The following is a 24209-nucleotide window of genomic DNA, read 5'->3' on the forward strand; positions in this document are numbered from 1 at the left end:
TGGAGGCAAGCAACATGTCACAGAAAGAATTCAGAGTAATGGTTGTAAGGATGCTCAAATGGCTGGATGACAAATACTCACAGCTCAATGACAATTATAAGGAGCTGAATGAGAATGTCACCAACAGGAAAAGGAACCAAGAGGAGATGAAGAACGACATAGCTTCAATAAAGAACACAATGGAAGGCTTAAACAGTAGACTAGAAGAGGCTGAGGACAGCATCAGCAAATTAGAAGACAAGGTAGGAAAAAACACACAAACACAGCAACAACTGAAAAAAAAAAACAACTTAAAAAGCAAGAGGAGAGCCTAAGGGAGCTTTGGGACAACACAAAATGAAACAACATCCACATAATAGGGGTTCCAGAAGGAGAGGAAACAGAGCAAGGAATAGAAAACCTGTTTGAAGAAATAATGACAGAAAACTTTCCTGATATTGGCAAGAAAAAAACCATGCAAGTCCAATAAGCATATAGAGTCCCAAACAAGATGAACCCAAAAAGACCAACACCAAGACACATCAAAATTAAATTGGCAAACATTAATGACAAAGTAAGAATCTTAAAGGCTACCAGAGAGAGACAGAAAGTTATCTACAAGGGATCTCCCATTAGAATATAAACTGATTTCTCAACAGAAACACACCAGGCCAGAAAGGAATGGAATAAAATGTACAAAGTGATGCAAAGCAAGGGACTGAATCCAAGAATACTATACCTAGCAAGGCTATCATTCAAAATTGAAGGTTCGCCAAAACCAGTTTGGCTCAGTGGGTAGAGCGTCGGCCTGCGGACTGAAAGGTCCCGGGTTCGATTCCGGTCAGGGGCATGTGCCTCGGTTGCGGGCACATCCCCAGTGGGGGGTGTGTAGGAGGCGGCTGATCTATGTTTCTGACTTTCTATCCCTCTCCCTTCCTCTCTGTAAAAAATCAATAATATATATTTTTAAAAAAATTGAAGGTGGAATCAGGAGCTTCACAGACAAAAAATGGCTAAGAGAGTTTATTACCACCAAGCCAGCAATGCAAGACATGATAAAGGGACTGCTGTAAAAAGAAGAAACCGAAAGACAAGAAGGAACACAACATTAAGAATAAAAATGACAACAAACAAGTACTTATCAATAATAACATTAAATGTAAATAGAATAAATTCTCCAATCAAAAGACATAGGGTAACTGAATGGATAAGAAAACATGACCCATATATATGCTGTCTGCAAGAGACGCACCTCAGAACAAAGGATTCACACAGACTGAAAGTGAAAGGATGGAAAAAAATTATTCAGGCAAATGAAAATGAGAAAAAAGCTGGGGTTGCAGTACTTATATCTGACAAAATAGACCTCAAAGTAAAGGCCATAACAAGAGATAAGGAAGGTCACTACATAATACTAAAGGGAGCAATTCAACAAGAGGATATAACCCTGGTAAATATATATGCACCCAATACAGGAGCACCCAAATACATAAAACAACTTCTGGAAGATATCAAGGGAGAGATCGATAGCAATACAGTCATAGTAAGGGACTTTAATATCCCACTGACACCACTGGACAAATCCTCTAAACAAAAATTCAGCAAAGAAACAGCAATCCTAAATGACTCACTAGATCAGATGGACTTAATTGACATCTTCAGAACATTTCACCCAAAAGCCACAGAATATACATTTTTCTCCAGTGCACATGGACCATTTTCAAAGATAAATCACATATTAGGACACAGGCAAAGTCTCTTCAAATTCAAGAAGATAGAAATCATAACAAGCATCTTTTCAGATCATAATGGCATAAAACTAGAAATCAACTACAATAAAAACAATGAAAAAAAAATCAAACACTTGGAGGCTAAATAGCATGCTATTAAACAATGATTGGGTTACCAAAGAGATTAAAGAAGAAATTAAAAGCATCCTAGAAACAAATGACAATGAAACCACAACAATCCAAAATCTATGGGACACAATGAAAGCAGTCCTGAAAGGGAAGTTCATAGCTCTATAGGCTTATCTAAAAAAAAAAAAAACCAAGAAAAAATGGTAATAAATTATCTAACCTTGAAACTTAAATAACTAGAAAGAGAGCAACAAGAAAAGCCCACAGAAACCAGAAGGAAGGAGAATAATAAGGATCAGAGCAGAAATAAAAGACATAGAGATGAAAAAAACAATAGATAAGATCAATGAAACCAAGAGCTGGTTCTTTGAAAGGATAAACAAGATTAATGAACCTCTAGCCAGGCTCACCTTGAAACAAAGAGAGAGGGCCCAAATAAACAAAATCAGAAATGAAAGAGGTGATGTAACAACTGACCACACAGATATACAAAGGAATGTAAATCATATTATGAACAACTCTACTCCAACAAACTGGACAGCCTTGATGAAATGGACACATTCCTAGATAAATACAAGCTTCCAAAACTCAATCAGGAAGAATAAAAAAACTTGAATAGGCCGATAACTACTGATAAAATTGAAACAGTAATCAAAAAGCTTCCAGCAAACAAAAACCCTGGACCAGATGGCTTCACAGGGGAGTTTTACCAAAAATTCAAAGAAGAACTAAATCCAACCCTTCTCAGACTATTCAAAAAAATTCAAGAAGGAAACTCACTTCTAAACTCTTTCTATAAAGCCAGCATTACCTTAATCCCAAAACCAGATAAAGACACCACAAAGAAATAGAATTACAGGCCAATATCCCTCATGAACATAGATGCTAAGATTCTCAACAAAATTCTAGCAAACCGGATCCAGCATTACATTAGAAAGATCATACAACTTGACCAAGTGGGATTTATTCCAGGGATGCAAGGCTGGTACAATATTCGCAAATCAATAAATGTGATACATCACATAAACAAACTGAGAGACAAAAATCACATAATCATATCAATTGATGCAGACAAGGCATTTGACAAAATACAACACCCTTTTCTGATAAAAACACTCAGCAAAGTGGGAATAGAGGGATCATACCTCAACATAATAAAAGCCTTATATGACAAACCTACAGCCAACATCATACTCAATGGGCAAAAACTAAAACCATTTCCACTAAGCACAGGAACAAGACAGGGATGCCCGCTTTCACCACTGCTGTTCAACATAGTACTGGAAGTGCGAGCCACAGCAATAAAACAACAAAAAAAAAAAAATAAAGGGCATCCAAATTGGAAAAGAAATAAAATTGTCATTATTCGCAGATGACATGATACTGTACATAGAAAACCCAAAAGACTCCATCAAAAAATTATTAGACTTAATAAATGAATTTGGCAATGTAGCAGGATACAAAATTAACGCCAAGAAATCTATGGCATTTCTTTACTCCAACAGTGAACTTACAGAAAGAGAGACTAAGAAAACAATCCCATTTACCATCGCACCAAAAAAATTAAGATACTTAGGAATAAACTTAACTAAGGAGGTAAAAGACCTCTACTCAGAAAACTACAGTACATTGAAAAAAGAGATAAAAGACGACATAAACAGATGGAAGAACATACCATGTTCAGGATTGGTAGAATCAACATCATTAAAATATCCATACTACATAAAGCAATCTATAGATTCAATGCACTCCCCATTAAAATACCAACAGCATATATCACAGACGTAGAAGGAACTCTCCAAAAATTCATCTGGAATAAAAAAAGACCCAGAATAGCTGCAGCAATCCTGAGAATTAAGAGCAATGTAGGAGGGATCTCAATACCAGATATCAAGCTGTATTACAAAGCCACTGTTTTCTACCATGCCTGTTACTGGCACAAGAACAGACATATTGACCAATGGAATAGAATAGAGAACTCAGAAATGGACCAAAACCACTATGCTCAATTAATATTTGACAAAGGAGGAAAGAGCATACAATGGAGTCAAGACAGTCTCTTCAATAAATGGTGTTGGGAAAATTGGACAGATACATGCAAAAAAATGAAACTAGACCACCAACTTACACCATACACAAAAATAAACTCAAAATGGATAAAGGACTTAAACATAAGATGGGAAACCATAAAAATACTAGAGGAATCCACAGGCAGCAAAATCTCAGACATATGCCAAAGCAATATCTTCACTGATACTGCTCCTAGGGCAATGGAAGCCAAAGAGAAAATAAACAAATGGGACTACATCAAAATAAAAAGCTTCTGCACAGCAAAAGAAACCATCAACAAAACAATAAGAAAGCCCACTGCATGGGAGAACATATTTGCCAATGTTATCTCCGGTAAGGGTTTAATCTCCAACATTTACAGGGAACTCATACAACTTAACAAAGGAAGATAAACAACCCAATCAATAAATGGGCAATGGACCTAAATAGATACTTTTCAAAAGAGGACATAAGGAAGGCCAAGAGACATATAAAAACATGCTCAAAGTCACTAATCATCCCAGAGATGCAAATCAAAATGACAATGAGGTACCATCTCACACCTGTCAGAATGGCTATCATCAACAAATCAACAAACGACAAGTGCTGGCGAGGATGCGGAGAAAAAGGAATCCTCATGCACTGCTGGTGGGAATGCAGACTGGTGCAGCCACTGTGGAGAACAGTATGGAGTTTCCTCAAAAAACTAAACATGGAACTCCCATTTGACCCAGTGATTCCACTTCTAGAAATATATCCCAAGAAACTAGAAACACCAATCAGAATGGATATATGCACTTCTATCCATTCATAGGAGCACAATTTACAATAGCTAATATTTGGAAACAGCCTAAGTGCCCATCAGCAGATGAGTGGATTAGAAAACTGTGGTACATCTACACAATGGAATACTATGCTGCTGTAAAATGAAGGAACTCCTACCATTTGCAACAGCATGGATGGAGCTGGAGAGCATTATGCTAAGTGAAATAAGCCAGTCAGAGAAAGATAAATATCACATAATCTCACTCATTTGCAGATTATAATGAACAACATAAACTAATAAACAAAAACAGATTCAGAGACAGAGAAGCATCGATCTGATGCTCAAACCTCTGAGGGAAGGTAGGGGAGGTTGGGGGTAAGGGGGAGAGATAAACCAAAAGACTTGTATGCATACATATAAGCTTAACCAATGTACAGAGACAGCAGGGGGTGAGGGTATGTATGGGAGTGGGGTGGGGGGGGCAATGGGGGATATGGACACATATGTAATACCTTAATCAATAAAAAACAATTAAAAATGTTTGATGATATGTTTGTATGTGAGTATGAGTATGTGATCTGGGGTAGGAGTTGTGGGTAGAATAGGAAGCATGAGGCTGGAAACTTTTATAACACATGCAAAGGCCCTAGCTGGTTTGGCTCAGTGGATAGAGTGTCGGTCTGTTGACTGGGGGGTTTCAGGTTTGATTCCAGTCAAGGGCACATGCCCAGGTTGCAGGCTCTATCCCCAGTATGGGGCATGCAGGAGACAGCCAATCAATGAATCTCTCTCATCATTGATTTTTCTATCTCTCTCTTTCTCTCCCTTCTTCTCTGAAATCAATAAAAAATATTTTAAAAATCTTAAAAAACAAACAAACACTAAAAACCTGGGCCTTGGTCTCTCCTCTGAAACTTCTTTGTTAGGTATGTATTTGTGGGAAACTTGCTTCCTGGATTAAGACCACAATTGCACCATTTACACATTGCCCCTCTATTCCTGGGACTGCCTCTGACCTGAGACCACATCTCCCATGAAAACAGGAAAGCAGTGAACTTATCTCTGGCTGTGAAGTCCACTGCCTGAGTTAAAACACTGGTACCACCACAAATTAGTGGGGTCATTTTGGGCCAGGTGACATCCATGAACCTTACGTTTTTCACCTATAAAAGGGGCTAATAACAGTACTTACCTCATAGTTTATGTGAAGAATAAATGAATTAAGGCATCTAAATTGCTTATCACAGTGCCTGGCATAGAGCAGGCCCCCTTTCAATGTTAGCTATTTTGATTATTGACTAATTAGTAGGTGCATTATATTCATTCTTGATTCCCATAAGGAACATATGAGACGGATACTACCATTCCTTATTTCCATTTTACAGGTGAAGAGTCTGAAGTCCAGTGTGATAAATTACCCTGCCCAAGGCCACACCACTAGGAAGAGCAGAAACCAGGCTTCAACCCCCTCCCTCCCTTACTCCTACAATTGTCACTCCTCGCATGCTTCTAAAGTTTCCTCTGCCAGGTCAAGAACCTCCATGTCTGCAGTTTCCAAGTGTAGGGAAAATTCTAGAACATTTTGAAACGAGCAAATAAATCACTGGATATCCTTTCATTGTAACTCTGGAGGCTCAAGGGATTGTATAGGCCTGTTGTCTGTTGGAATACAATTGATTATTGCTGTGAATATTGGGCGTTTTTTTCCTTATGTTATTTCCATTTGGAAATTCATTTTAGCATTCCTTAACTGACTACAAAAGCATGCTATTTTAAATTACCCTTTGCATCCCTGTGATATCTTACTAATTTCCTCATAAATGAGTTAAATGAACCCTCAACGTGTTTTTTTCCTTTCATTATGAAATTAGTTTTATTTGTGTACAATGATTTTCAAAGAAAATATATTTTTCACTATACTAATTTCACAGGTTTACAAAGAATCAAATTCATCATACAAAGTGTGTAGACATAATATTTTAGAAAGCAATACATACTGATATGTATTGTGCCATGTTAGTTTTGAGGATGCTTTTGTGAACAGGATATATGTGGCTTATAATGAATAATATAATTTATTTATTTATTTTTAATATAATAATGTTACATGCAATAAACCTTAATATTTCAAAAAACAATATTAAATATAATAATGTTACATGCAATAACATTAATATCTCAAGAAAAACGATTTTAAATATGATAATGTCACATGCAATAAACACCAATTATTCAAGAAAAATGATCTTACATATAATAATATTACATGGAATAAACATTAGTATTTCAAGAATAAAAGGATTTTAAAAAAAATAAAGAAAAAAAAAACAAAGAAAAAAAAAGAATAAAAGGATTTTAAGTACAATAATATTACCAAAACTATACTAACATAGTATGATATCACAAAAGTTGTAGGAAATATTTAAAATCTGCAAATAACAGGATTACTTCTATTATATTCTAGTATATTTTTTCCACTCTGGGTCTGTTTTTGTTCATCAGTTTATGTTGTTCAGTATATTCCACAAATGAGTGAGATTGTATGATATTTATCTTTCTCCAACTGGCTTATTTCACTTAGCATGATGCTTTTAAAGTCTATTTTGTTGAATATGAGTATTGCTACTCCAGCTTTTTTTTCTTTTCCATTTGCATGGAAAATTTTTTTTCATCCCTTCACTTTCATCCTGGGTGTGTCTTTTCTTTTGAGGTGGGTCTCTTGTAGACAGCATATAGTTGGGTCATGTTTTTGTATCCATTCAGCTATCCTACAAATTTTGATTGGAGCATTTAATCCATTTACATTTAGGGTTATTATTGAGAGGTCCTTATTTATAGCCATTTTAATTCTGTATGGCTAGGTTTATCTCTCTGTTTCTTCTTCTCAGCAAACCCTTACAGCAACCCCTTTAGAATTTCTTGTAATGCTGGCTTGGTGGTGAACTCCTTTAGCCTTTTGTTTGTTTGTTTGTTTGTTTGTGAAGCTCTTTATTTGACCGTCCATTTTGAATGATAGCCTTGCTGGATATACTAGTAGTAATCTTGGTCTCAGATCCTTGCTTTCCATTACCTTGAGTACTTCATGCCATTCCCTTCTGGCCTGTAGAGTTTCTGATGAGAAATCAGGTGTCAGCCTTATGGGAACTCCTTTGTAGATAACAGTTTTCTTTTCTCTTGCTGCCTTTAAGATTCTCTCTTTGTCTTTAATTTTTGGCATTTTAATTATGATGTGTCTGGGCATGGGTCTGTTTGGGTTCTTCTTGTTTGGGGTTTTCTGTGCCTCCTGAATTTGTGTGACTTTTTCCTTTACCAGGTTAGGGAAGTTTTCTACCATTATTTCTTCAAACACCTTCTCCATTCCTTTCTCCCTTTCTGCCTCTTGGAGGCACACCTACTATTCTAATATTGTTACATTTCACATTGACCCACAGCTCCCTTAAGCTGTCCTTCTGTTTTTTAATTGTTTTTCTTTTTGTTTCTCTAATTGAGTGATATTTTCAACTCTTGTCTTCTAATTCACTGATTTGATCCTCAGCTTCTCTTAATCTGCTGTGTTTTCCTTTCAATGTGTTCTTATTTATGTTACTAGAGGCCCGGTGCACGAAATTCGTGCACTGGGGAGGGTGTCCCTTAGCCCAGCTTGCACCCTCTCTAATATGGGACCCCTCGGGGGATGTCCCTGTGGAATCGGGCCTAAACCTGCAGTTGGACATCCCTCTCACAATCCGGGACCGCTGGTTCCTAACTGCTCACCTACTTGCCTGATTGCCCCCTAACTGCTCCCTTGCTGGCCTGATTGCCCCCTAACTGTTCCTCTGTGGGCCTGATTGCCCCCAAATACCCTCCCCTGCTGGCCTGATCACCCCCAAGGCTTTTATTAGTATAGATATGACCCTGTATAGAAAATTTTACTAACCCTGCTTTACAATAAGGGCTTGACGATTGAATCATTAGGACCAGACACCAAGATTTCCTTTTTTTGAATAGTGGAGGGAAAAATTGTCTTGTCTTTAAGTTGCCCGGAAATTAAAATGAGATAATGACTTAGAGAAGTATAAAAGCACCATATAAAGACAACTGTCTTTTTAATGAAGTGGTAAAATGAAGAACACTATTTTTATTCTCCCCTTCCTTCCTTTACAGCTTTTATTTAAACTTTGAAATTTATAAAAAAATTCACTCCAATTTTCATTTCTATACATTCAACATTATTTTGTCTTGGTTTCAGGTTTTATATTAGTTACAGAATAGTGGTTAGACAATCATATACTTTACAAAATGTTCCCCGATATTTCTAGTACCCACCTGGCATCACACCATCATTACAACACTATTGACTATATTCCCTACTTAAGTGACAATGGGTTTACAGGTTCCTTTCAATCTTTCTTTTGTGTTTCTTGTCCTTCCTTTTCTTTCTCACTTCTTCCCTCATTTTCTTTATATAGTATCTCAATTGGCCATCAAAGCTCAGTGAAGGCACTGGGACACGCTTCATCCATTTTACAGACCAGGAAACTGAGGCCAGTTCCAGTTGGCTGTGGCACTTGACTCAGCACACAAGAAGCCCTCAGAGCCATGCTCTTTGCGCTTCCTAAGGGACAGTCGCCCCGCAAACAGAACAAACCTTCCAGTCAAGCTTCTGAGCCTCTTTCTTGAGCACCTCTTCATTGCAGATGCTCCACATTCTTTCCTCTCCCTGTCCCCTGCCCCCCATTCTTTACTGCCCCTGCTTCTCTGGAGCAGGTGGAAGGCTTCGCACTCACTGCCTAGGCATGCTCTGCCATGCGGCAGGGCACCGCAGGCTTGCTTTTGGGTCAAGGCAGGAGCAGGAGTCACTGCCTCTGAAGTGTGAAGGCCGCCTGAGTGAGGCCCGTTAGCACTGGGAGCTTCTCTGAATCACATCAGTCAGTCCAGTACCCTACAGTGCAGCACCCCTCCACTGAGGTGGCACCACCCCTCAACCTCCGTCTCAGGGGTGAGGGTCCTTGCCCCTCTGCCCAGGAGTCCTTCCATGCCCCTTGATCCCTGCCTGGGCCCACCCACATCTTGGGGGCACTGCAGAACCTCTGTCTCTCTGCAGATGAGGCAGATCCCTGCCCTAGGTCTCCGCAAAGCTATGAATCTGTGGCCAGAGGCCTGGTCTGGGTCTCAGCAACCCCATGCCTGCAATGTTCCTATGGACCCCCGGGAGAGGCTGGGCAGGTCCCGCCTCACCTCCCTGGGGTGCTGATCTCCCCAGGGACCCCCAGGAGGGGCTGGGCGGGTCCGACCATGCTCCCCCTGGGTTGCCAATATCCCCAGGGACCCCCGGGAGCAGCTGGGCGGGCCCGGCCACGCCCACCCAGGTTGCTGATCTCCCGAGGGACCCCCGGGAGCGGTTGGGTGGGGCCACGCCCTCCCCCCCTGGTTATGGATCTCCCCAGGGACCCCTGGGTGCGGCTGGGTGGGTCCTGCCTCACCTCCCTGGGTTTTGGATCTCCCCAGGGACCCCTGGGAGTGGCTGGGCAGCCTGGCCTCGCCTCCCCAGGGTGGCGATCTTCCCAGGGACCTCCGTAACTAAGAGGACTGGGCACCGCCATCTTGATCTTCTCAACGGCCAGATAGGCCACCCCGAGTCCCGCCCCCCAGCCTCCCGCTGGCCTAATCGTGGGCATAGCGGAGTGATGGTTATTTGCATATTACCATTTTATTAGGTAGGATGTCATTCTTTATCTCAGACTGTTCTTTTTTCATAGTTATTATATATTTTTTCATACTGTTGAGCATTTTAAACATCATTACTCTGAACTCTGTTTCAGATAAATTTCTTATCTCTGCTTCATTTATCTCTTCTTCTGGAGAATTCACTAGTTTTTTCATTTGGAGGTTGTTTCTTTGTTTCCTCATTTTGGTTTTCTGTTTGGGTTTCTGACTATGTATTAGGTATATCCTCTACAACTCTCAATCTCTAGTGCAGGACAGTGTTAAAGGATTTTTCTGACTAATTGGATCAGGCAAAGACTCAAAGCCTCCAGAGACCACTTCTGTCTACAGACTAATAGGATTCCAACTTGAATTGCCCCCAGGCAATCCTCCCTAGTTGTGGTGAGAGTTTTTTCAACAGGGTGGGTGGTTGATTCTGCCTGGAGGCTAATTGTTACTTTTAATCTCTTAAGTGGCCTCAGGGCAAAGTGTTTTCCAATAAGGTGTGTCCACTGTCTTCCCCCAGGCAAGACAGATGTCTATGTGGGAAAGATGTCCTCTGCTGTGTGAAGGAATGACTCAGCCCAAGAAATGTGGGGTGTCTGCCTTCTGAGCTCTATCCTCTGAGTCCCCAGTCCTGAGTTCTGCTCTCACAGCTCCAGTCCACTTCACCCTCCCTCTGCCAGAACACAAGGTGTGTGGCTTCACAGGGAATTTTTGTGCAGTGGCCCTTTAAGAGGCTGCCTGAGCTTTCAGCTGCCACTCTCTGGAAGACAGCATCCCACTGCTTTTCACAGCTAGATGTTATGTGGGTACCCTCTTCAGTTTGGTGCTCTTTGTTGGGGAGCCCAGCTTTGGGATTAGATCCCAGAGTTCTCAGTAGTACCCCCCTCCCACAGCTGAGATATCTCTCCGGGACTTCAGTTGCCATCTGTGGGTGCCTGGCCAGCCTTTTTGTGCCTCTACCCCTCCTACCAGTCTCTATGTGGTCTCCACCTTCGGTCCTTGGGTATCAGGGTTCTTGTAAGTTTTCTGTTGATTATTCAGGAATCCTTTCCATATTTCAGTTGTAATTCTAGCTTGTTCCTGGGAGCATGTCGGTGCAGCATCCTCCTACTCTGCCATCATTTTTAATCTCTTATACTTAAGCATTTTCAACATGTGTTTTTAAAAAACAAACAAACAAACAAACAAACCATGGCCAAGTCACCCCTCTTCTCTCCTCATCCTCCCTCACCATGGCCTACCCTGGCCTGAGAGCTGCTTCCCACAAAGCTACACTCAAAGATAGAAGAGAGCTGGTGGGAGGATGAGGAGGCCCGCAGTCCCTTGACAGCTCTGGTGTGTGCATCGAACATGGTGGGTGATCCACTTAACCTCTCCTAGCTTCTGTCCCTTCACCTGGAAAATGGAATCTGTAAACTGTACCACAAGGTTTTTTTGTGACATTTTACTTGGCCTTTGGGGAGAGCAGGCCATCCCTTTGTAAGTCCAGTCAGCATATACACAGCAGCTGAGGGCTGAGTGTGATCCATTCAGCTGGTGCGAGCCCACCACCCCAGCTCCTACTCTCAGGCTCATATTTCCAGATCCTAAGCTAGTGGCTGGGATCTAGAACAATGCAGGACCAAAGAACCTAGTCAATTCAAAGGAAACTTCTAGAAAACTGCTGGAATTTAGGCAAAGCATTTGGTCTGAAGAGCAGGGAATGTGTGTGGGTGACTTCAGGGATGCTTTGTTGGAATTAGCCCAAAACCTTTGGTGTGAGTTCAGAACTGGGTTTCCTTTTTGGGTTTCCTCTAAAATCCTATGGTGCCCCAGGGTCAGAGGGTCTCTATTTCATTTGGGGCCTCTTTGTTTTCCCCAGCCAAGTGGGGAGGTGCATTGTGTCTTTTGCCTCAGGGCTCATGTTAAATAGGAGCCCTGTGTGCTGGATCATCAGGCTGTGACTCAGAGAGATCTGAACTTCTGTCTACCCCTTCCACCAGGGCAGAGGATGAACTTTTCCCTCTCTTCTCCCTTAGTAATGGCACTGCCCAGGTTTGGGAGGGCTTACCTTTTACCTAGCATTGTGTAAGCACTTTGCATGTATTTCTTCACGAACCCTCGTACCAGCCTGTTAGGGAGATGTTATGTTGTCATGATTTGACAGATAAGGAAATGGAAGCTCAGAGCATGGGAGGTGACTTGCTCAGTGTCACACTGGTAGTAAGTTGGTGGAGCCAGAATTCAAACACAAGTCAATTCTGAGACTGCTTGTTTCTCACCCAATTTCTATTACACAATCCTGCACAGGTTTGAGGGAGAGAAACAGGTGAGGAAAGGAGAGGGCAATTTTCCTGTGACTCCAGAGTGGCCTAAGAAGGCTCAGGAATCTCCTAGAAATAAGGATTGGGTGGTCCTATCTGGGATGTGCAGGGCACTAGAAAAGCAGCCCACACTAGATTACAGTGGTCCCTACTGTGGAGGGTTTCCTAATTGCCTATCCACTGGCTATATCAGCAGAGGCCACAAAAAGAGAACTCCAGTGTCCTTCTAGGCTGGAGTGGTTCCTGCCACCAGAGAACATGGAGAACTTAATCAGAGAGCACTCTGGCCTTTCAAGCAGAAAGTTGCTTTAGAAAGAACATGGGTAGATTAGAAAGAGTATAGACAGAAGAAGTGGACCTTTGTCATTTTTTTCTGGCACTAATTAAGTGCCTTTTCTACATTTAGGAATCCTGACTGGTCTGTTTTGTGCCTGTCTGCCCACCACTGCTGAGTCAAAACACAGGACCTGACAGCCACTATTATTCCATATGTATTTGTTGCCTTAATGAATGGGGTTGAATCTAAGCCTGACTCTAAAATGCATGCTTTAAAATATTATGAAAAATTTTGAACATACATGAAAGTAGAATAAGTATAATGACTCCCTATGTACCTATTACCCAGATTCAATAGTTATCAAGATTTTTCATGTTAGCTTTATCTCCCTGTCTTTTTATCACTTCTTTTCCACTTTGACTTAATATTTTGAAGGAAATTCTAGACACTATATCATTTACTTCTACAAACTTCATTATGCACCTTAAAAAATTAGAGATATTTTCATGTTCAAAGACAATATTATCATTGCCCTTCACAAAAGTAGCAATTTCTTTAAAACCATGCAGTTGAGCACTACAAAGTACTTCCTTCATTCTGATTTCTTTCCCAGACCCCAGTAGAAAGTATTTCTCAGGCATCTGCTCTTGTGCCTCCTCTGAGCTGAAATTACAGTTTGATGTATATTGGGTATTCACAATGTGTCGTTTTAGGTAAGCAGGGGTCACATAGTCAATTACTGGCTGATGAATGAGACTCCAGCACTGTGGCTGGGTCTATACAGCCTTAAACACAGTTTGCAAGGAAATTACGTGAAGGGACTCTTTGCCTTGGGATAGTCCTGTTTTATTTCTGTTGCTGTTGAAGTTCTTGCCTCAGCAAATCCTTTTCTGGGGACAGTTTGATCATGGCCTATCAATGGAATCAGTGTGATTCCTGGGTTTGTTCTCCATTTAATTGGAATGCAGTTACCACCCACAAGCAGGCCAGCCATATCCTGGAGCTTTTTTCCTCTTCTTCCCTTGTTCCTGGGTCCACTTGTGGCGGGGGGCAGAGGGTGGGGGGAGGCTCATCTCTCCTCTCTTTCTAGGCTTAGACTTTCTCTCTGCCAATGCAAAAGACTCCAAGAACCCCCACAGAACAGTCTGGGACAGGACAAAGTCCAGAAGCAACAAAACTAGTTCCACTGCTTTTTCTAGTTTCAGATACTTCTTAGGTGCCTGGGCTCTCCTGAGTTTGACCTCCATCTAATTCCCCAGATATCTTTCACTCTCCTAACCCCCACCCAGATTTCCCAGGTCTCTCAGAGCCTTGCTTTCCAAAATGAAAACTGGCTAGTGGAAAGAAGGAATCCTTGCTGCTGACTAATGGAGGATGGATCAGTCTGATCCAACTGGGACAACAGAAACCACCGAATATTTAACGGAGAAAGAATCCAGTGTGGGGAATTGATGAATGAGCTCTAATGGCAAGCTGAGGACAATGCGGATATCCAGAGATTAGCCATAGCAGGGAGCTCCTATGTATCTATGCTAGAACCTAGGGGTTGGGTCACTTGATGGAAACTGGAGCCACAGAAAACCTGGTCAGCACTGCTGGAGCCACAAGAAACACAGTCACTGGTGGGGATATCACAAGTGGCAGAGAGATAGGGAGAGAAATGCCTTGGATTTTCTCTTCCTTCTGTTTTCCAATGGCCTACCAGTGCTTTCCATTCAAAGTCTAGGAACTTCTGAGCCAGCAAGAGTCAAATAATCTCCCTGCCCTTTCCATTTCCCTCTTACTGCAATATAGAGCAGAGAAGGAAAAGAAAGGAATGGATTTGGAGGCAAACAGGCCTGGGACAGGCATGGACCTCATGGCTGAATACTCCTCTGTCCCTCCCCTCCACTAACTTATTTGAATATACCAGAGTCTATCTCGAAACAATGCTTTCACCCAAAGCTGACAAGACAAAGAGTTTTAAGTGTAAGGGTGGCATATTTAACTATCCACCTGCAAGCCTTTTACAGGTTCTACCCAGTTCTTTTATTTTACCTTCTCCTGCATGCACCCCTTCCCCCTCACACATAAACATGCAGAATCCAACAAAAATGGGAGGGCCAATGTGCTTTCTGGCAATGTGTGATGCATCTATCGGCACCCAGAACAGTGTAAAACAAACTTTCTTGCCAGAAGGGCATGGGCTTGGCATCAAGGTTCTGAACTGCAGTGCCATCAGGCAGGTGAACCTGCTGGCATCATGTTCAGAAAGCATACCTAGTTTGAATGTGTAGGTGAAGGAAGATACCTGGGAGGGGAAAAAAGAAAAACACCAACTCCATGCTTTTCCACACCTTATCTCATTTAGTCTTCACAGCCCTTCAAGGTAGTTTCCCTTCTGCCCACTTTGTAAAAATAAACTTTGTTTTTTGTTTTGGAATAATTTTAGATTTACAGAACAATTGCAAAGACAGCACAGAGTTTCTATATATTCACGCAATTTCCCCTGATGTTAACATTCTATGCAACCATATTATGTCCATTTTTACAAATTCGAGAACTGAGGCTCAGAGAAGTTTAGTGAGTTGCCCAAAGTCACAGAGCTAAGACTCAGCTGAAGAAATAGACATAAATCCAGGCTGGTCTTATTGCATTACAACAATAGGTTGAATTATTTGTTTCCATCTAGTTAGGTGGGAAGTCACTCTCTGAATCTGAAATACTTCACTACAACTTGTAGTTGGCTTGCAAATATTATCAGAGAGCATTTCTTTCATAGAGCCATAGAATGCACTGAAATGTACATCTGAGGCCATTTAATTCAGAGAAGGGAAATAAGATTAACTTCATTTGCCAACTTTAATTGAGCAGCGGAGGCTATTTGGGACCCAGTGGTGAGAAGGATTCTAAGTCCACATGTTTGCTCATCAGGAAAGAGTCCTGATTATTGATGCCTGTCGTGGATGTCAAAGAAGAGAATGGTGTAACTGTTACACCATTCTCTTCTTCTGTAACCCATGTGACACATTAGCTATCCCTCAGAAAATCTGCTCATTTTACAATGTAACTGAGGTCCAGAGAGGGGACAATGTCTTTGGCTCAATAGAGGTACAGTTAAGAACAGAACCTGGGCTCCTCACTCATGGTCTCATGTTCTTCCTGCTTTATAATGAACTCATAGTAACAGTAAGAATAACTACCATTTAATGAGTGTCTGCCCACTGCCAGGCACCATGCTTAGCACTTCCACTTTCCATAATTTACCTTTAATCCTCACAACAACCCTGCAAGGTAGGTATGTTTATCCCCAAATTACCTAGATTGAAGTTAAAAATAACTTTCCTTAAGGCCCACAGCAAACAGGTGGTGAAGCTGGAATGTAAACAGAGGCTGATCTGGTTCCAAAGCCTAAACTGGGGCTCTCATTTCCTACAAATAGGATGTTGAATTTGCCCTCACAGCCTACACCAGGCAGAGATGGCCCTTGTCCCATTGATTTGGTTAGGAATAAACTGTAGTGGAGGCAAAATCATTTTTGTTCTTACTGATTTTCTAAAAACGATTTGTTTACAGTCCCTTACCTAGATTGAGCTGATTTCATTGGGTTGATTCATGTTAGATGTGTTAAAAATTGAAATGTGAGGAGAGCTGACATGAAAGGTGACTTGGTTCATTTACAAATAAATGATTAATATAACCTCATTGTGTGGCTAGTCTGAATTACTGATTCTCTTACTTGGGAGGCTCAGAAAAACAACAGGCGAGACAATAAAATCCATGCTAGCCTAAGATTTAAGTTTGGGATGAACATCGATGAGTCAGAGATAAATCAGAAGGTAATTAACTAAGAGGGAGCTCTATGGAATCCCAAGGTAATTGAAAAATGTTCCATCTCTAACCTAAGAATATCTGACATTATAGCAAAGGTAATGAATAGGATAAGGGATAGAGGTGAGTTAATTAGAATTTTTAGATAAAACATTTTAAAGAAATTGACAGGGATAGAATTTCAAAGGGAAGACATTCAATTCGACTGACTTCATTACAGAAATTAAACATTGATTAGGAACATATTATGTGTGTGGCTATGGTCTGTGTGCTTAAGGGACCTATAAAGAGACTATAATTTTCTACGCTGGCAATCTACTGAATAGATACTGATGTTTGGGCAGAATAGTAAAAAAAAAATCTCTTATGTACTGATATGGGTGCAATTCATAAAATTGCTTCTGTAAGAAAATAGTATTATATGCCACTGGATATACTGTATATCTTGTGTATCTGATATTACTGTTATGTCAAGCTAAATGTTGAAATAGCATAGGAGCCTTGGTAATAACAAATGTATTAATTATCTATGTATATTCACTTTAGTTACCAAAACTATTCTAAATATGAGAAATTCCTTTCTTAGAGGACCCAATGTGGCCTTATTGTTTATGACCACCGAGTCCTTAGTGTTTAATGTCCATGCTACACTGGTTATTATACATTGTGAATATCATCTCAATAATACCCTACCCCTTCTTGTGGTAATCTCACCATTTTTGCTCCACTTAAACCTGACATGTTATGTTCCTTAACATATGCTATTCACTTTACCTGGAATACATTTTCTTTCCTTGTCGGCCTAACACTTGCCACTTATCCTTGAAGTTCTATCTCCAATATCTTCTCTGTGAACTTTCTCACTGCCTTCAAGTGCCCCTCTAGCCCTCCTATCCTATCTAATAAAGAGGGAATATGCAAATTGACCATCACACCATAACAAGATGGCTACACCCACAGTGGAGGCAGGGATTCCGTAACACAAGATGGCTGCGCCCATAGCAGAGGTGAGGATCCTGTAACACAAGATGTCTGCACCCACAGTGGAGGCCGAGTTCCTGTAACAAGCCTTAATGAGCAATCAGCAGGGACCTGAGGCTTCGTGGTGCTGGGCTGGGGCAGGGGACCTGAGGCTGTGCCCCTCGCCTGGTGGGGCTTGACAGGGGACCTCAGGCCACACCCCCCACCCTGGCACCAGGCCAGGGGACCTCAGGCTGTGCCCCCACCCTGCAGGGCTTGACAGGGGACCTCAGGCCATGCCCCCCACCAGGCAGGGCTTGATGGGGGACCTCAGACCACACCCCCTGCCCCAGCGCTGGGCCAGGGGACCTGAGGCTACACCCTGTGCCTGGCGGGGCTTGACAGGGGACCTCAGGCCATGCCCTCTGCCCAGTGGGGCTTGATGGGGGACCTCAGGCCACAACCCCTGCTGCGCCAGAGGACCTGAGACCATGCCCCCCACCCAGTGGGGCTTGACAGGGACCTCAAGGCATGCCCCCTGCCCCAGCCTGGGCCAGGGGACCTCAGGCTGAACACCTTGCCCCGGCACCAGGCCGGGGGACCTGAGGCTGCACCCGCCACCCAGCGGGGCTTGATGGGGGTGGGGGCCGGCTGGGTCTGGGTCTCATGCAATTTTGAGGCGCATGTGGGTGGGCGGGGACTTGATGCTGGTTCCCATGGCACACCCCAGACTCTGACAGGAGGAAGATTTTCATATATATTTTACTAATTTTCTTTAATCTCTGACACTTCTATTATAGAGAAAGGGCAAATAGCAATATTAAAATATTTCCTCTAATTAATTCCCTGTTAATGTGCACAAATTTTGTGCACCGGGTCACTAGTATAGTATAACTTATTTAGTTGTATGATAGTAGTGTGTTGGACCTGTGCCTACTAGAGTGTGAGTTCTTTGAGAACAAGGACTGGTTTATTTATGTCTGACTTTCCAGAGAATAAAGGGGGAATTCAGGGTTTATGTTTTGAATGAATCAATGAATGTCCTAGTCCTTACTTATGCTCAGAGTCTATTTCCAGGGCTTTTAAATTTGGCCTCCCTTCAGCCAATCAATGATTCTCTCTCATCACTGATGTTTCTATCTCTCTTTCCCTCTTCTTCACGGAAATCAATAAAAAATATATTTAAATCCCCCCCCCCCACTTTCTGCCAAGAGGTGGTGTGAGTTAATATTTAATGAGTTTCTACTAAGTACCAGGCATTGTGATAAACATTTTACACAATCTCATGTATGAAGTAAATGTTTATATGTCCATCTTTAACAGTGATTTGCCCAAAGTTATGTAATTTGGAAGTTGCAAAGCCAGGATTTGAACCTAGACTGTTGGTCTCCAACGCCTGCACCATGTTTCTCCCCTCATTTGTGTGTACAGAGGGCATGGCCAGCTCTGTGTAAAACAGTGATGTAAATCAAGTTTGTCTCCCATGTCTTCAGATTCCCAGTGTATCTCAGGACTTATTGTCATAGTTACACCCACTGCCACCCCTGCTGTAGCTCCTACAGGCCACCCATTCTGCTGGGTGCCCCATCCTTCCTAACTCCTCCTCCATGACCTTGAAACAGGGCAGGCTTTCCCCCCTGACTTCTGTGCTGTGCTGACCTCCAAAACACATTTTTACATTTTAATGGTGCTCTCCCTTAACTCAATCATTAACCCAGGAGCAGATGGTCCCTGTGGGAACCGTGTGTATGATGCAGGGGATGTGTTATCTGGGGGCTTCTACCAACATACACCAGGGAGGCTACATCTACAATCATAAGGTGCCTGGCTTCATCCTCAGATGGCTGAGGGCTTTGGAGTCAGACCAACAGGTGTTTGAATCCCAGTCCCACCATTCACTGATTGTGTGACTTGTCATAAATTATGTAACCTCAGTGAGCCTTAGAAAATGTATCTAATAATAGTTAAATGGATCTAATAATAGACCCCTGTAAAATGGATATAATAATAGTTCTCACCTTCTATGGCAGTCATGAGGATAACATGAGATGGCACAGCTACAGTGTCCATTACAAAGTAAACACTCAAAAATGTTATTTTCTTAAATATGGTTTTACTAGTTCTCTGGCTCAACCCCTCCCCTTGCCATCCAGGTTTCTCTTCCACCACTATTTCTTTCCTCATTTCTCCTTCCCTCTTCTCACCAATAGAGATCTTTTTTTCAAAATCTCCCCTTCCTTTCCCAGCACCCTCAGCTTTTGCAAAACAACATTTCAGACTTTCCAGATAAATCCTAATTTCAGATAGTCTTTCTTGACATCTGCCTGCATGACCTGATTTGAATTCAGAAAACAGAGCTCATTCATCTGAGGAGTGTTGCCACAGTCCATCTTACATAAGGAAGGTGAGGACTGACTTAGTGGTCTCACATCATAATCTGATGGGTACTGAGAAGGCTCCCCAGCCCCCAGGTATCTCCTTTATGCCTATGAGTGATACCACAAACTGTCATCAATGCACAATTCTTGTGCGTCCAATTGCAAGGGTCTGGCAGGGAAATCATGGTAAGGCAGGGTTATTATTTATGTCTGAGGGCATCTTCTTTTATCAGAGCATTTCCTGTTGTGGAGAGGAGACTGAAGTTTTACAGGGAGGTGACTCCCCCAAGAAGAGGAAGGCTTGAAAGCAGGGTGGGACATGGGGTTGTGAAAAATCCTGGGACTGCAGGCTGTGGCCCCAACTGTGTTTTGCCTAGGGTGGGCCCTGTGTGTTGCAACAGATGTGTGCTTTGGATTCACCAAGTTTGGGAAGCCAGGCCTTGAAGGGAGTGGTTGTAGCCTGAGCTCATCCTGAAATAATGTGGACTTAGAGTCCCGGAGGTCAGAGAGGAGGACTAGTGCAGAGGACATGCTTTGTTGCGGGGGGGTGATGGGGGGGAGGGGGTCTAAAGCTGAAAAGAGGGCCTTTGTTTTTTTTAGCTTTAGATGTAGGTGATGTTTGCAGGTGGCTGATAGCATAAAATGGGCCCTGAAGGGTGTCTCCTTTTTCTTACTATGAACAGAAGGAGAACAAGCTCAAAGATTGCCCCCCTTTTTTTTCAGAAAGCAAAAAACTTCTGAAGTTGTGTGGCAGAGTTCACTGGGTGATCCCCCTCAAGGGAGGTTAGGCCCTCAGTGAAGCTTCTTGGCTGGTTGAGGGTAATTGGGCATTCCTCCAATCCAGTTAACTAGGCACTCAGGTGCCCCTCCCTGTAAGTGGTTCAGCTTTCTTTCTTTTTTTTTTTTTTATTGAGGTCTTATATGTGTACATATCTTACCATTACCCCCCCCCACCCCACACCCATACATGCCCTCACCCCCCAGAGTTTTGCGTCCATTGTTTATGCTTATATGCATGCATACAAGTCCTTCGTTTGATTTCATAACTCCCCCACCTCTCCCTAACTTTCCCCCTGTAATTTGAAAGTCTGTTTGATGCTTTACTGTCTCTGTATCTATCTTTTTGTTCATCACTTTATAATGTTCTTTACTATCCCTAAATGAGTGAGATCATGTGGTATTTTTCTTTCATTGACTGGCTTATTTCACTTAGCATAATGTTCTCCAATTCCATCCAGGTTGCTGCAAATGATGAGAATTCTTTCTTTTTTATGGCAGCATAGTATTCCATTGTGTAGATGTACCACAGTTTTCCGATCCAGTCATCTGCTGTTTCCAAATCTTAGCTATTGTAAATTGTGCTGCTATGAACATAGTGGTGCATATATCCTTTCTGATTGGTGTTTCTAGTTTCTTCGGATATATTCCCAGGAGTGGGATTACTGGGTCAAATGGGAGTTCCATTTTCAGTTTTTTGAGGAAACTCCATACTGTTCTCCACAGTGACTGCACCAGTCTGCATTCCCACCAGCAGTGCACGAGGGTTCCTTTTTCTCCGCATCCTCGCCAACACTTGTCGTTTGTTGATTTGTTGATGATAGCCATTCTGACAGGTGTGAGATGGTACCTCATTGTTGTTTTGATTTGCATCTCTCGGATAATAAGTGACTTTGAACATGTTTTCATGTGTCTCTTGGCCTTCCTTCTGTCTTCTTTTGAAAATATTCTGTTTAGGTCTGTTGCCCATTTTTTTATTGGATCATTTATCTTCCTCTTATTAAGTTGCATAAGCTGCCTGTAGATGTTGGAAATTAAACCTTTATCAGTGATAGCATTTGCAAATATGTTCTCCCATGCAGTGGGCTTTCTTGTTGTTTTGTTGATGGTTTCTTTTTCTGTAAAAAAGCTTTTTATTTTGATGTAGTTGGTTCAGTTTTCTTTATCCCTTGCCAAGCTCTGCCATCCTGGAGTAGGTGTGAGAGAGGGAGCAGTATGGCTGCTGTTCACCGTTTTATTTTATTTTTTAAAATATATTTTTATTGATCTCAGAGAGGAAGGGAGAGGTAGAGAGAGATAGAAACATCAATGATGAGAGATAATCATTGATTGGCTGTCTCTTGCACACCCCCTACTGGGAATCAAGCCCTCAACCCAGGCATGTGCCCTTGACTGGAATCAAACCCGGGACTCTTCAGTCTGCAGGCCGACGCTCTATCTACTGAGTCAAACCAGCTAGGGCAGAACACAGTTTTAAAAGAAAGGCCAGAGATGGGACCCTGCACAGTGATTCCACCCCACTTTGCAAACCCCACATGAGTATGCTTATTTTGCGAATTTGTGGGAGTATTCATAGGGACCATGCTGCCAAATATGTGAAATCTTTATAACAATAGCAAAAACTATTTATTGACCATTTGGTTAATTTCTCTGAGATGCATTGCCAGAGTCCACTTTATAGGTCCTGAAAGTGGGCTTGACCTTAGAAGCAATGAGGAGGTTCCCCCTGCTTTACACACACACACACACACACACACACACACACACACATCTTCCTCAAAACTTGTCTAAGGTATGGAGATAGCAGAGTTGGGATACATGAGAACATTAGAGACACATGTGCTGCTTGTGGCCAGAAGTCCCCTGTCATTCCCAAGTCCTAGTGCTGGGCCAGAATTCCCTTAAACAGATCCTTTGTCCCATATCTATCATTGCAAAATCCAAAAATCTCTGAAAACTCAGAGCCTTTTGTAAGTTTATGGACACTCATTTGGCAGCAAAACTCAAATTGGCATGAAATTATTTATAGTCTTTATCACAGCCTATGTGAATATTCATGTGTTTTTGCTCCAGCAAGATCAATGTACTTGATTACTGGGTACTGCCTCAGACCCCACTGGAGATGATATACAATATTATGCTTTATGCACCCTATCGCCTTTTAAAATTCCTAAGCATTCTCAATTTCCCTATTATAGAACGCATCCCCCTGTCTTGTAATGATTTGTTTGGTGCATCTCTCTCATTAACCTGTGAACTTCTCCAGTGCCTAATACACATTCCATCATGTGGTTGGGATGCTACCTGTGTTTTAGGAATGAAGAATGAATGGTCTTTAGTATTTAAGGGGATTTGTTATGATGTTCTTTCTTACAACTAACCTAAAGAGCCTCATGCTGCCATTCATTTATTCTGTCATCAATAGTGAGGAAGAACAGCTAGTCAGCCTCCTTTATTTATTTTTTCCTCTGGGGGCTAAATCGTCCTTATAATCCTAATACCTTTAACATTTTCTTCTAGATCCTCTTTCCAATCCTTTTTAGTAATCTTCATTGCTGTCTTCTGAAGCCTTTTACAGGTTCTTTCATTCCAAAATTGTGACCGAGTGCTTAGGATTGGGCTGCAAAGAGCTCAACTATTACACGTAATAGGCCTCTCGTTTCTATGGTGAGCTTTTCCAATCAGTTTCATTTGGCTGGGCTAAGAAGCTTTGCCTTTTAAAATACACTCACAGAGCAAACTCAATAGGCCAGGGGTGACTTTTTCCCAAGCGTGCTGGTTGGTAAAATGAAGGGGAAACAACGTTATCTGACCATACAAAATTGTAATTACATAAAGTTGAAAGCAACAGGTAACACATGTAATAGGAAACTGCATACAGAAAGCACTGTGGATAATTAGTGACCTCAGCCTGTCATTTTTACCTCAGGAGAACCAGCCTTGTTTATGCTCATTGTGTGCCTTTCCTCTAACAAGGTTGCTAAAGGCCATTTCTGACCACTTATTAAATGTGGGGAGTGAACCTGACTTAGTCTGGGTTATTGCAAAAACCATTGGATTAAGTTAAAACTCCTCACTAATTAAGCCTGTTAGACTTCCTGTAACTCACTATTTTTCTGGGCATAAGTAAAAACATTTGACTCAGAAGCAAAATATATTGTATTAATAACCAGGAAGCAACAAAATACACATGGTAGCATTTTCAGAAGCAAATTCTGTCATCCACATTCTGTTGGAACTGCCATGATTTCTCATAAAAACCCAATGTTTCCTTTTGGGGTGGAAACTATACATATTGTGACAGAGATTCAGAGATACATTTTGCCAGTTAAATTAGAAAAATCTATTCAAGGGTGCCTG

This window comes from Eptesicus fuscus, chromosome 1 (genome assembly GCF_027574615.1).
Source record: "Eptesicus fuscus isolate TK198812 chromosome 1, DD_ASM_mEF_20220401, whole genome shotgun sequence".
NCBI lineage: Eukaryota > Metazoa > Chordata > Mammalia > Chiroptera > Vespertilionidae > Eptesicus > Eptesicus fuscus.